This window comes from Delphinus delphis, chromosome 11 (genome assembly GCF_949987515.2).
Source record: "Delphinus delphis chromosome 11, mDelDel1.2, whole genome shotgun sequence".
NCBI classification, from domain to species: domain Eukaryota; kingdom Metazoa; phylum Chordata; class Mammalia; order Artiodactyla; family Delphinidae; genus Delphinus; species Delphinus delphis.
The window spans coordinates 83,789,114-83,802,019 of NC_082693.1; the positions used below are offsets into that span (position 1 = coordinate 83,789,114).

At 38.1% G+C, this 12,906-nt stretch overlaps 1 protein-coding gene across 1 annotated transcript in view; it reads right to left on the reverse strand.

Moving 5' to 3' along the window:
- Nucleotides 1-12,906, reverse strand: part of LOC132434000 (uncharacterized protein C12orf42-like) — a 365,625-nt gene that overhangs the window by 67,911 nt on the left and 284,808 nt on the right. The window lies entirely within an intron of this gene.

Sequence of the window (12,906 nt, forward strand, 5' to 3'; positions counted from 1 at the left end):
GATTGTGACTATAGCACTAGAGAGACACATCTAGGGAGGGGGGTGAGCAAACCTGGCTACTGCTTGTTTTTGTAAATAAAATTCAATAGGGATACAGTCACACCCATTTGTTGACATTGTCTACCGCATTTTCATACTACAACAGCACAGTTAAGTACCTGCGATACAAATGACATGGCCTAGAGACCTACTCCCAAGTTCTTTACCAAAAATTTCTGCTCTAGAGCTTTGCTATTCCAAATATTGTCTGTGGGCCAGCAGATTTGGCATCACCTGAGAGCTTGTCAGAAATGCAGAATCTCAGGTCTACCGTATCAGAATCTACATTTTAACACGATTCCCCAGGTAATGCACAGTAACGTTTGAGCAATGCTGGGCTAGAGAGCAGCTCAACTGCTTAGACACAGTTTGAGCGTAAGGGTCCCAGTGATAGCTCTTGAAGAGACAGGCTCCAGTTGTAAAGCCCAGCAACTGTTGTTTACTTGGGAGCCAAGTTGGCTGCTACGCTGGTTCCAGGAGTTCTGTCCATCTCTGGCAGCGATTACATCCTTGATCCAGGGATACAAAGCAGCGTGGATATCCCATGAGTGCAGACTGGTGAGGATGAGGCTATGGGGTGCCCCAGTCAAATCAGCTAGTTGGGACTAGACTCTGATTTCTGGAGACCAGAAAAAGAGAGACCTGAGAATAGCTAGAAGCAGGGACTGAGTCAGTGTGGTAGAAGCCAGTGCTGTAAGCTGGGTGGAGTCAAGGAGGGATAAAGGAGGCAGGCAATTCAGGGACCAGCCCTAGTTACTGCAGATGTTGGGCATGGCTGGCTGAGATCTAGAGGGTGATTGAGACTGGGCCGCTGTGCTTGCACTTGGGAGCGTGGTTGAGTCCCTGCTCTAGTTGTCTCCTTAAGCTTTTAGCTTTTTTCTCAAAAATATCTGGATGAGAATAAGTGCACATGAGGGGCTTCTATGAGGCTACAAATGTGCACCCTATAAAAGTGAAATAAAATAAAACCTTCCTTGTGAATTTCTTGTGAGCACTGAGTTATTTCATATAAATGCTTAAAATATCGCCTAAGGCAAACAAAATGCTTGAGAAATGCTATATATTATTATCATTACTGTCATCATCATCATCAGAACAGGACCAAAACATCATCAGGGTCCCAGGTAGCTTTGAAGTGCAAATATCCTTGGCTTGCCATGTTAAGGGACAGCCCTCACCATCAGCTACACTGCCAACTGGAACTGGAGACAAAACGCGCCTGAACTTCCAATGGGATGCTGGTTGAGGTTCCAGCTCGGAGGAACTGCGGAAAGAAATCAGGAGAAGAAAAGAAGAGGCTATATTACGAGTAAATACAGCTCCGAAAACTAGGCATTCAACCCACAGTTATGGATCTTCCATCATGTGCAAAAGCCCTTATTGAGATACTTCCTTATTCAAAGTTATCCAACACCACTCGGCATTTACTATGTAACATGTTACTTAAAATAATAATCATTATAATTATTATAAAAGAATCAACATTTACTTGGTGTTACCTTGTGCCAGGCACTAAGATAAATCCTAAAGATGCATTTCCTATTTAGATCTCACAACTCTGGGTCAGATAGACCCTCAAAATGCCTTGCAGCCTCTGTGGCCCAGAAACAAAGCAATCTGAACAGATGCCGACCAGAAACAACTGGTAAGACCATGCAGGGTTTAACATCACCTCTAGATGTAGCTTCTGTTATTATCACCATTAGTAAATGGAAAACTAAGACCCAGAATGAAAGACATGCTGGGAAGTCTGGGTGCAGGGTATTTGAAATGGGGCATCTAATTCCAGAGTTCTCATATCCTTACCTACAAAATCTGGAGCTCAGAAGAGTAACACATGTTCCTGAATTAACCAGAGTTGAAGTAATGGTACATCCGCCAAGTACAATAGTAGATGGACTGTGTAGAGGCGTACAGCAGGAGTTTTTATTCAATGCCAGGACCACTGATTTAACAGGAATGCTAATCAGTTCCTACTTCAGGATTCACTCCAAACATAACTCTCTGCTTGCAACCTTTCCTGAGTTTCCCCACCCTGCTCCATACACAGAACGAGAGTCACGTCTTCCTTGGTACAGGAGCACTTTGTACACAGCTCTATCAAAGCATTTCTTACGTTGCATTGAAATTACGTATACGTACATTTCTCCAGGAAGACTGTGAGCTCCTTGATGTCAAGGATTATAGCTTTTTTTGACTCTGTGTCTGGAGTATCTAATATAACATTTGGGACAGAGCAGATGCCTTATACATGCTGCTGAGTTGTTGAAAGAATGAATGAATGGCTCACATAACCAATTGCTCACGGTAGAATGCTGTTCTTGCATCATTCAATCATTGTGAAGAGACAAAGTCACTTAAAAAATATATCTAATAAGATTTCTATTACATTCATTTATTATTTATGTATTATTTATTCACCTACTTATTATTACATTCTATTACACTTTTGGAAACAGTGATCACATTTATTGGCAAGAAAGATTATAAAAATCATTTGTCCTCAAAATACACAATGGCATTGTTGTTGGTTTTTTTTATGAATTCAACATGAATATATATATTTGTCACATGAGTGGGTGTTAATCTTTCCTGATATGCAGGAGGATAAACTGGTTTACTGAAAGGATATATATATGGGGAGATATTTCCAAAATACCATTTCCAACACAGAGGTTACTTATATTTCATATACTGTTAGCTTCTTTTTTGCATTCTGAAAAATTTTTTGAAAGAATTATTTTTAAATTATTTGGGAATTTAGTTAATGTACCAATCAATGCAGTGTGAAAAATAAAAAAGTACCTTCTGTTTTCGTTAACTAGAAACTCCTAGTTTTCTTTGTTTTTTTTTTTTTTTTGCTTTTTAATCAGTTATTTCAGAAAAAAGTTCTGAGATAAAATGTATATAAAAAAACTAGGTCCATTTCAGAAGTCTTTTATATTCTTAAAATTTTAATTTACCCTAATTATTGGATAGCAATTATATTTTAGACTCTGACAATATAAAATTAATAGTCATGTACAATGACATTGTTTTAAAATCTCTTTGAAAAACATAGATGTTTTGCTTTAAAAAAATTTTTTTTATTAGGTGTTTCTTCCTGTGTCCTCCTTCCCTTGTCCCCAACTTTCCCTTTCCCCACCTTTTGACATCACCCAGCACTGAGACGCCACTTCATTTATTTAGATTCCATTTTAGTGGATTAGTCACTCACCTAATGGATCTGGCCTCTCTAGCTCGGAAAGCAAACATACTGAAAAGTAAATACAACTGAACAGATCAAGCGACCACTTCCGGTGGCTGCACCTGCCATTTGGACCACTTTCCACACGCAATTTGAAAAACATCTAGCAGATTTCTCTACCTGATGAAGGTGGGGTGGGAAGAGCACTGGAACATGAGTCTGGGAATCTCGGTCCCTGCCAGGGCTTTGATCTTCAGAGCAATGTGACCGTTGGCTGATCACTTTCCTCTCTGGGTCTCACTTTCCTGGTCCTTAAAGAGAGGGTTGGACCAAGTTACCTCTAAAAGTCTTTCCCATCTTGAAATTCTATATTCACTCATTTAATAAATGTTCACTCAAGCTCCACTCTGAGTGAGTCACTCCGCATGGCATCCTGGGGACAGGCAGGTGCAGACAGCATGGCTTCTGCCTTCAGGGCTTGAAACTAACAGGAGCATTCACACAGGATCAAAAACAAGCCTGAAACATGTGCTAAGCTATTTCTTTCAAGGCTAGTTAGCCTATGTTATAAATCCTTTTCAAGGAATGGTTTTCATGATTAAGTCCTACAGATGTATACTTATATATTTACTTAACTAAACACCTGCTGAATCTTAAGTAATCTGGAAAGCTCTTCCAAGGACAATTAAAGATGAAAGCCAGAAGTGAGGGAAACACATTCTCTTGGTGGATGTGTTTTTTCTCGTCCTTCTCCTTCACTTGGCTCATGGAGTTGAACTACTATTCCATGTCTTAGAATTTGAATCACACAGATTCTCCAACCTCTTGACTCCAATAAGCCAACAAAGGAACTAACTGTTAACCTTCTCAGGAGCTTTCCAAATTCAGCACTGGAACTCAGCTCTGAGACCCACCTGTTCTGGGATGGGAAAATGTAAGGACACTGTAGATTGCATTTGTGCTTAACCTAAATTTATTTTCTCTCAGTTGTGGTATGAAGTATTTCTCCAGACTTCCTAGCAGTCTTAATTTTTAAAGCAGAAACTTTAAAAAATAGCTAGGTTGTGTTTTCTACACTGATATAACCATGGCAATATCTTTTTTTACAGTAGTTTGCACAGAAAAGTTAATCAAATAGCCTATGAAATATTACTTTTAATATATCGCCATACTTTGTCTTTAAAATGTTGTTTATGACAGTTTCCAAATTACTTCTTTTTTCTGCTAAAAAAAAGTCTTAAAAAGTCACTAAACACCAAAATTCTAATTTCTGTGAAGTCATTTTATCCCACTAACCATCTGCAATAAAGCAAGCATCAGATGTGTACTCACAAGCTATTGCCACCCTAACATTTGGAGTAGAAATACATGGCAATCAATTTGGGTTAGGTGACTAAACATCTTTTTTTAAGAAATGAAAAACAATACTTTAGTAGCTACTTTGGAAAAAAACCAACATATGGAAATCCAAATAAATACCAAAAATATATTTGTGAAAATTCACTTTACAAAAAGATTCACCATAAAGTTACATTTAATATTAAATTTTTCTAATACATTGAAAGAAAGTTTATTAATATAAATTCTACTTAAATCCAATTTTAGTGGCACTCATCTATTATGGAAATCATGATCTCTGGCATTATTACATTATTACACTCTTACTTTACTACTTGTCATTTACTGGCATATAATCATAATTAAACTCTGGATTTCAATGGGAAATCATTAAGTCTCTGAATGTTATGAAAAATCTTACTACATTATGTATTTGAAATTAAGTAAAGATGAGGAAATAAATTTTTTAAAAAGACAAGTAGTTGGCAAATGTCCCCGTGCTGTACATGCCCCAATCTCTGCAAAAATGTTCACAATATCTTTTGTAATCATTAAAATAATTCCAATTAGATATTCAGGAAAAAGTGCCCTGTTTTATTCAGTGTCCTACCATCTGCAATTTTAAAATCTGCCTGCAAGGCATATTAATATCATAATTACACATTTAATGATTTATCATGCCCTTCTGATAAGTAGGAAATGTTTCTTTTTGTTAGCAAAACTCTAGCCACAATAAGCTTAACAACATATTGGTAATTATTCTCAGTCACTAGATTAAATTCTATGAAAGTACTTAGGCTTGTCCCTTTTTCACAGCTATAGAGGACAAGGTGAAGTTACCAGTGTTTTGTTAGAAACATGGATGTTACCTATGGCAGTGCCAGATAAAGAAGTAAAATAAAGACATTATATGAGCAAGAAAGGGGTACTTTAGAGCAGTGGCTTTCAATGTTGGTTGTACAATAGAATTACCTGGGAAGCTTTTAAAAATCCTATTCCATAGGCTACATTTATTCCAATTAGAGATACTGTGGGTTCATTTCCAGATCACTGCAATAAAGCAATATCTGCTTTATTGCACACGAGTTTTGGGGTTTCCCAATGCATATAAAAGTCATGTTTATACTACACTGTGGTCTATTAAGTGTGCAATAGCAGTATGTTGAAAAAATGTATGTACCTTAATTTAAAAATACTTCATTGCTAAAAAATGCTAACATCTGAGCGTTCGGTGAGTCAGAATCTTTTTGCTGGTGGAGGGTCTCCCTTCTATATTGATGGCTGCTGACTGATCAGGGTGGTGGGTGCTGAAGGTTGGGGTGGCCGTGACAATTTCTTAACGTAAGACAACAATGAAGTTTGCCCCATCAGTTGACTCTTCTTCCATGAACAATTTCTCTGTAGCAGGCAGTGCTGTTTGATAGCTTTTTATTCACAGTAGAACTTCTTTCAAAATTGGAGTCTTCTCAAACCCTGCCACTGCTTTATCAACTAAGTTTATGTAATATTCTAAATCCTTTGTCGTCATTTCAACGATCTTTGCAGCATCTTCACCAGGAGTAGACTCCATCCCAAGAAACCACTTTCTTTGCTCATCCATAAGAAGCAACTCCTCATCTGTTAAAGTTTTATCATGAGATTGTAGCTATTCGTCGTATCTTTAGGCTCCACTTCTAATTCTGGTTCTCTTGCTACTTCTACCACATCTGCAGTTCCTTCCTACACTGAAGTCTTGAACCCCTTAAAGTCATCCATGAGGGTTGGAATCAACTTCTTCCAAACTCCTGTTAATGTTGATATTTTGACCTTTTACCATGAATCACAGATATTCTTAATGGCATTTAGAACGGTGAACTTTTTTCCTTTCCAGATGACTTTTAATTTACTCTACCCAGATCCATCAGAGGAATCACCATCTATGGTACCTACAGCCTTGCAAAATGTATTTCGTAAATAATAAGACTTGAAATTTGAAATTACTCATTGATCCATGGGACACAGAATGGATGTTTTATTAGCAGGCATGAAAACAACATTCATCTCATTGTACACCTCCATCAGAGCTCTTGGGTGACAGGTGTGTTGTCAACGAGCAGTAATATTTTGAAGGAAATCTTTTTTTCTGAGCAGTAGATCTCAACCATGGTCTTAAAATATTCAGTAAACTATGCTGTAAATAGATGTGCTACCATTCAGGCTTTGTTGTTCCATTAATAGAACACAGGAAGAGTAGACTTAATGTAATTCTTAAGGGCCCTAAGATTTTTCAGAATGGTAAATGAACACTGGTTTCAACTTAAAGGGTCAGCCTGTCCTTTGAAGCTTTGAAACCAGGCATGATTTCTACTCTCTAGTGATGGAAGTCTTAGCTGCCACCTCCCTCCAACAGAAGGCTGTTCTGTCTACACTGAAAATCTGTTATTTATTGTGACCACCTTCATTAATGATCTTGGCTGGATCTTCCGGATAACTTGCTGAAGCTTCGACATCAGCACTTGCGGCTTCCCCTTGCACTTTGATGTTATGGAGACGGCTTCTTTCCCTCAACCTCATGAACCAACCTCTGCTGGTTTCAAACTTTTCTTCTACAGCTTCCTCCCCTCTCTTAGGCTTCCTAGAATTGAAAAGAATTAGGATCTTACCCTGGATTAGTCTTTGAGTTAAGGGACTGTTGTGGCTGGTCTGATCTTCCATCCAGACCACTCAAACTTTCTCCATATCGGCAGTGAAGTTGTTTCACTCTCTTGTCATGCGTGTGAACACTTTTAATTTCCTTCAAGAAATTTTCTTTACATTCACAACTTGGCTAACTGGTGCAAGAGGCCTAGCTTTTGGCTTATGTCAGCTTTCAACATGCCTTCCTCACTAAGCTTAATCATTTCTAGGTTTTGCTTTAAAGTGAGAGATGGGTGACTCTTCCTTTCACTTGAACACTTAGAGGCCATTGTAGGGTTATCCACTGGCCTGATTTCAATATTGTTGTGTCTCAGGGAAGAGGGGAGCCCAAGGAGAGGGACAGAGAGGGGAGATGGCCAGTCAGTGGAGCAGTCAGCACATATACAGCATTCACTGATTAAGTTCACTGTCTTACATGGATGAAGTTCATGGCACCCCCAAACAATTACAATGGTAACATCGAGGATCCCTGATCACAGGTCACCATAACAAATGTAATAATATTGAAAAAGCTTGAAATATTGCTCGAATTACCAAAACGGGACATACAGACATGAAGTGAGCAAATGCTGTTGGAAAAATGGCACCGATAGACTTGCTCAACGCAGTGTTGCCACTAACCTTCCATTTATAAAAAACTCAGCATCTATGAAGCACCATAAAGTGAAGCACAATGAAGGAGGTATACCTGTAAATCAGAATCTCTGGGGGTACAGCCCAATCATCAGTATTCACTAAAGCTCCCGGAGTTGATTCCAACATGCAGCCAACGTAAGAACTGGGGCTACAGAACAGACAAGAGGAGGAAAGAACCTAAGCTCAGATTGTCTTCATATCTCTCATTCCCAGTAGATCACATCTACGATGTTATCACATGAAACATTCAGCCACCTAAAATTTTTGATCTTGAAAGTTGTAGTTTCATAGCAGGCAAGGGACCCAATCGCTGGCCTGCGGGGTGTTTGGGCTGATGTCAACCTAAGAAGGGCTCTTCCAGGAAAGAGCTGATGCCCTCTGAGGAGATGAGGACTCTGCTCCCAGCACCCACACCAGAAGCACGGCACCCCCTCTGAGGTCATCGCTTAGTGTGGCTCGGCCCATGGGTAGCTTGGCTCATGTACAGACGCTTAGACAACTGTGGGAATGGTATTCATCCCACAGACTATACCGGAGTCTTCCCATACGTTTATTCTCAGCCCCTGAAGACTTGCTCTGATAACTGTCTGTCAATTCTAGTACAGTTGACCCTTGAACATTCGGGGTGGGAGGGAGGGGTGCTAGGGGCACCAACCTTCCAAATAGCCCAAATTCCAGGCATAATTTATAGTCAGCCCTCCATATATTTGGTTCTTCCTCATCTGCCATTCCGCATCAGCAGATTCAACACACCAGGGATCGTGTAGTGCTGTAGTATTTCTGAGTGAAAAACAATCATGTATAAGTGGACCTGTGCAATTTAAATGCCTGTTGTTCAAGTGTCAACTGTATATCTCTTCACCTAAGCAATGCCTGGCATTCTATGAAAGGAGAAAATAGAAGTGAAAAATCCCCAAGTTAGTGTCAAGCCGGAATTGATCAACAACGGTGCTACAGACATGTAAAACTATACTACAAATAACTTCACACAAAATGTACTACTTTGTTACCTTGACTCCAAGGCTATAAATGTAACTTATTTTTGACTTGGACATAATTTACTTTTCACTCTCTTTTCTGACTTCGCTCCCCATCCCCTTGCATGTCATTAACAATCTCTCCATTTACTTTTAGAGATTTATCCAGTGAGTCAGGATACACCATCTTTAAACTAATATTCCTGCTAAATAAGCAACGATCATTCCAACATACATGGACATCTCTGTAGGTCTTTATTTGAGGTGATTTCAGAAGTTAATATATTATTTCATCTCTTAAAAGAACATATTTAATGGTAAGCAGTAAACAGAAGAAAAGAAAAAAAAGGAAAGTGGTATTATTGTATTATCCTATTTCCACCAAATGTCAGGGAAAAATGTAATCAATAAATGTCTGAAATGAATAGAATTGTGTAAGTAATCCCAGAGGATTGATAAAAAGTGTGTTTTTCAAAACTTGAACCCTACTCCAACAATATAAAAAGCGTCTAATACTATTACCTTGAGATAAGAAAAATTAATCAGAAACAGACATTGGAACACCCACCTACTAGAGAAATTTCAGCAGTGGTTATTTGTTATATAGCCTTAGGCAAGATTATTAAACTCTCTTAACTCCAGTGTTCTTACCTGTCCAATGATAATAATTTCTCAAGGACATAATTGCTTCACAGAAGAGCACAAGCTATGGAGTCAGAAAGATGTGTCATTGAATTCCACTCTGTCAACTAGTAGCTGAGCGATCAGAGCCAAGTTAATTAACCTTTCTGAGCTTCACATTTTTCACGTGAAAAAAAGAGCAAAAACAATCCCTAATGTAGAGAGTTATATAAAAGGTTAATGAGATAGCATGAATTAAGAGCCTAGTTAAATGCTGGGAGCACTCTAAGCACTTGAAAATTGACAGAGCTGATTATTTCTCATAAAGTTGGAATCACTGCAAAAATTAGTAATTGTAAGAGCCAAATACTGAGCTCCAAATTCCTAATTTGTTCCATAAATATTTATTGAGCCTTGATGCATAGAAGCCACTGTAAGGAAATCTATAAAAATAAACATTGCCCTCAATCAGTCATTTAGATGAGACATAGGGCACATATAAAAACAACTATTGGATCAGGCAGTATGTTGACAGCTCAGTGCCTAACACCTGCCCAGATCAAGTTCTTTAAGACAGTAGGAGTCCAGCTAGAGCAATTCGGAGACTAGAGGGAAAGCGGTGGTCTTTGAGTTGGATCTTGAAGGAGCCGCATGGGACAAAATGTGAGTGAAGGACATCCAGGTGGGACAGATGGGAATCAGTCAAGGAAGCAGCCAAAATAATGGACAGAGTTTACTTAATTTGGCAATGTTTTTGACAGAACAGAAATGATCGGCGGTAATCCCATTGCTAACCAATCCCCGTGAGCCATTCTAAAATGATCAATTTGATTTCAAACTTACAGAGTCAGTCAAAGTAAATCCAAAATAAGCTCATATTCTAAAAGCCAAAACGTGGAAGCATTCCTTGTAACTTGAAGAAATGGTCACTTAAGAACACCGAGGTAGAAAGATGCCATGTGATTGAGGATATCAGCTCGCTCGATACCAGGTGAAATCAGTTTGTCAGTTTCTTTTAAGAGAACATAACTGGAAATTGGAGTGATTTTACTGAGGGAAATTTCACTGGATAAACATTTGCCATACATTAACTTACCTCTTGAGCAATTAATTCTATGTTAAGAGGGCAGGATTTAAAGGATTTGGAAGAATATCAGAGTATATTCTAATGATTTTATGCCACATGACTCTGTACCATATGTGACCAAATTTAATTAAACTGATTTTTTTAGAAAGATGTCATTGTTTGTCGACAGTGTGTATATAACCCTTGGAACCTAAACATTCCAACTATTGGAAATGAAGTCATAAAAGTAGTTCAGCCGTGCAAAGATTTAATATCTCTTTAAAGACATAGACCTGGGAGAAAGGGATTATCTGTTCATACAGTCAAAGTAAACAACCCATTTTTGGGCCCAACAGATGGAGGCTTTGAATCTGGGGAAGAGGAAGCAGAGAAGAATAAAAATGCAGAGCTTAAAATGACCACTTAGACAATGTTTTAAAAAACCTTCTTCCCTACTCAGTGTGAGCCCAGAGGCTCATTATTACATGTGTAAGAAAACACAAAAATCCTCTGGGTCTGAAATTTCTCAGTCTATATTTTTCATTCATCAATATGTTTGCTCAAGTTTTACTATGCATAGTTAATTTTGTAAAAACTGAATTAAGTTTGATAAGACTATCATATTTTGGTAAGTCAATATGATAAGACTATCATATTTTGCTCTATTTTCAATAATTTATTTCAGTTCCTTTAATATTTTATCTTGGTAAAACTATGCTTTGCAAGAAACAAAAAAATTATGATCTTTAAAAAAGAACCAACTATAAAATCAATATTTGATAGTAATTTCAAGTCATGACTTCTTTATTTGGTCAAATTAAGGCCTCTTTTTCACTGTAACAAGTACCATTTTCTACACCCACAAAAAAACTGTTATCAACAGTCTCATCATGCTGATATTTTGAGTTAATATTTAATCAAATGACAATGAGAAAATATATTAGAAATGTAAGTACTGAAACACAACATAACAGAGCTAGGTGACTTGCAGTTTCTCAGACTCATTCTTGCTTGAAAAGTAAAGCAAAAATTAAACATTTCATTTGTTCTAGACACCATATAACAATTTGGGCCCTGGTGAAACAATCTGCCTAATATTCTATTCACTTTACGTCAAAGAAAATTTTATGTTATGAGCCTATAATTTATAAAATCAATATTTCTTGTACAATTCCAAAAATTAACTATGCATTATTCCATTCAGGGATAAAATGTTTGAATGCTATGAGTTTGAAATGAGAAAAGCAGAAGTGAAACTCTGACCCTCCACTTCCTATGAATAGTCCCAGGCCAATTTGTCCTCCTGACACCCACCCCAATCCTTTTCTCCTTTCCCATGAGTTTCCCCCACTTTAAGATTAATCTAACCCATCACTTTCTCTATGGGACCTTCCCTGATTGCCTCTAGTCCAGCTGGGCCAAGCTTCTTCACCACCTGTATATATCTCTCTCTAGCAGTTGGATTTGACTATACCAGTTAGAAATGTAAAGCTTGTGTTAAAATGATCATGTAGCTATAACTGAACTAAACAAGACAGTTTAAAAGAGGAAAAATAGCTAATAGCTCTTAAGTGTTCATTGGGTTCCAGGCTCTGTGTTCAGCCCTTTTATGTGTATCATCATTCCAGTCTCCCAACAATTCTATCTGGCATGCACTATTATTAGCCCCATCTTATAGATAAGGTGACTGAGCCTTGAAAAAATTTAAGTAATATTCCCAAGGTCATACTGCAAGTAATTTGTGGTGAGAGAGCACTTCAACCCAGGTCTTTCTGACTTCAAAATCTGTTCTTTTAATTGCTATGGTGTACATTCTTTCCTTAGGGTTTTGTTTTTTTTGTTTGTTTTTTTTGTTTTGTTTTTGCGGTACGCGGGCCTCTCACTGTTGTGGCCTCTCCCGTTGCGGAGCACAGGCTTCGGACGCGCAGGCTCAGCTGCCATGGCTCACGGGCCCAGCCGCTCCGTAGCATGTGGGATTCTCCTGGACCGGGGCGCGAACCCGTGTCCCCTGCATCGGCAGGCGGACTCTCAACCACTGTGCCACCAGGGAAGCCCTTTCCTTAGGGTTTTATCCTATGTTTAAGACCTAAAACTCCTTTGAGATGTAAATTCAGAATTTATAAGAAGTATTTATGAGAAGAAAACAACTTCGCTGTCATTTTAAAACAATGTGTTGGTTTTTCTTATCAAATGTTTAACCATTATATAATGAATTTTCAGCATACACTACCACTGTTCATTTACATCTATAGAAATCAACATGATGATGTTTTACACTCACTATTCAAACATCATGACCTGACATTACAGTAAGTAAACAATAAGGTACCCAAAATAATTTGATTTAAACTCTTTCTGGCAGAGTC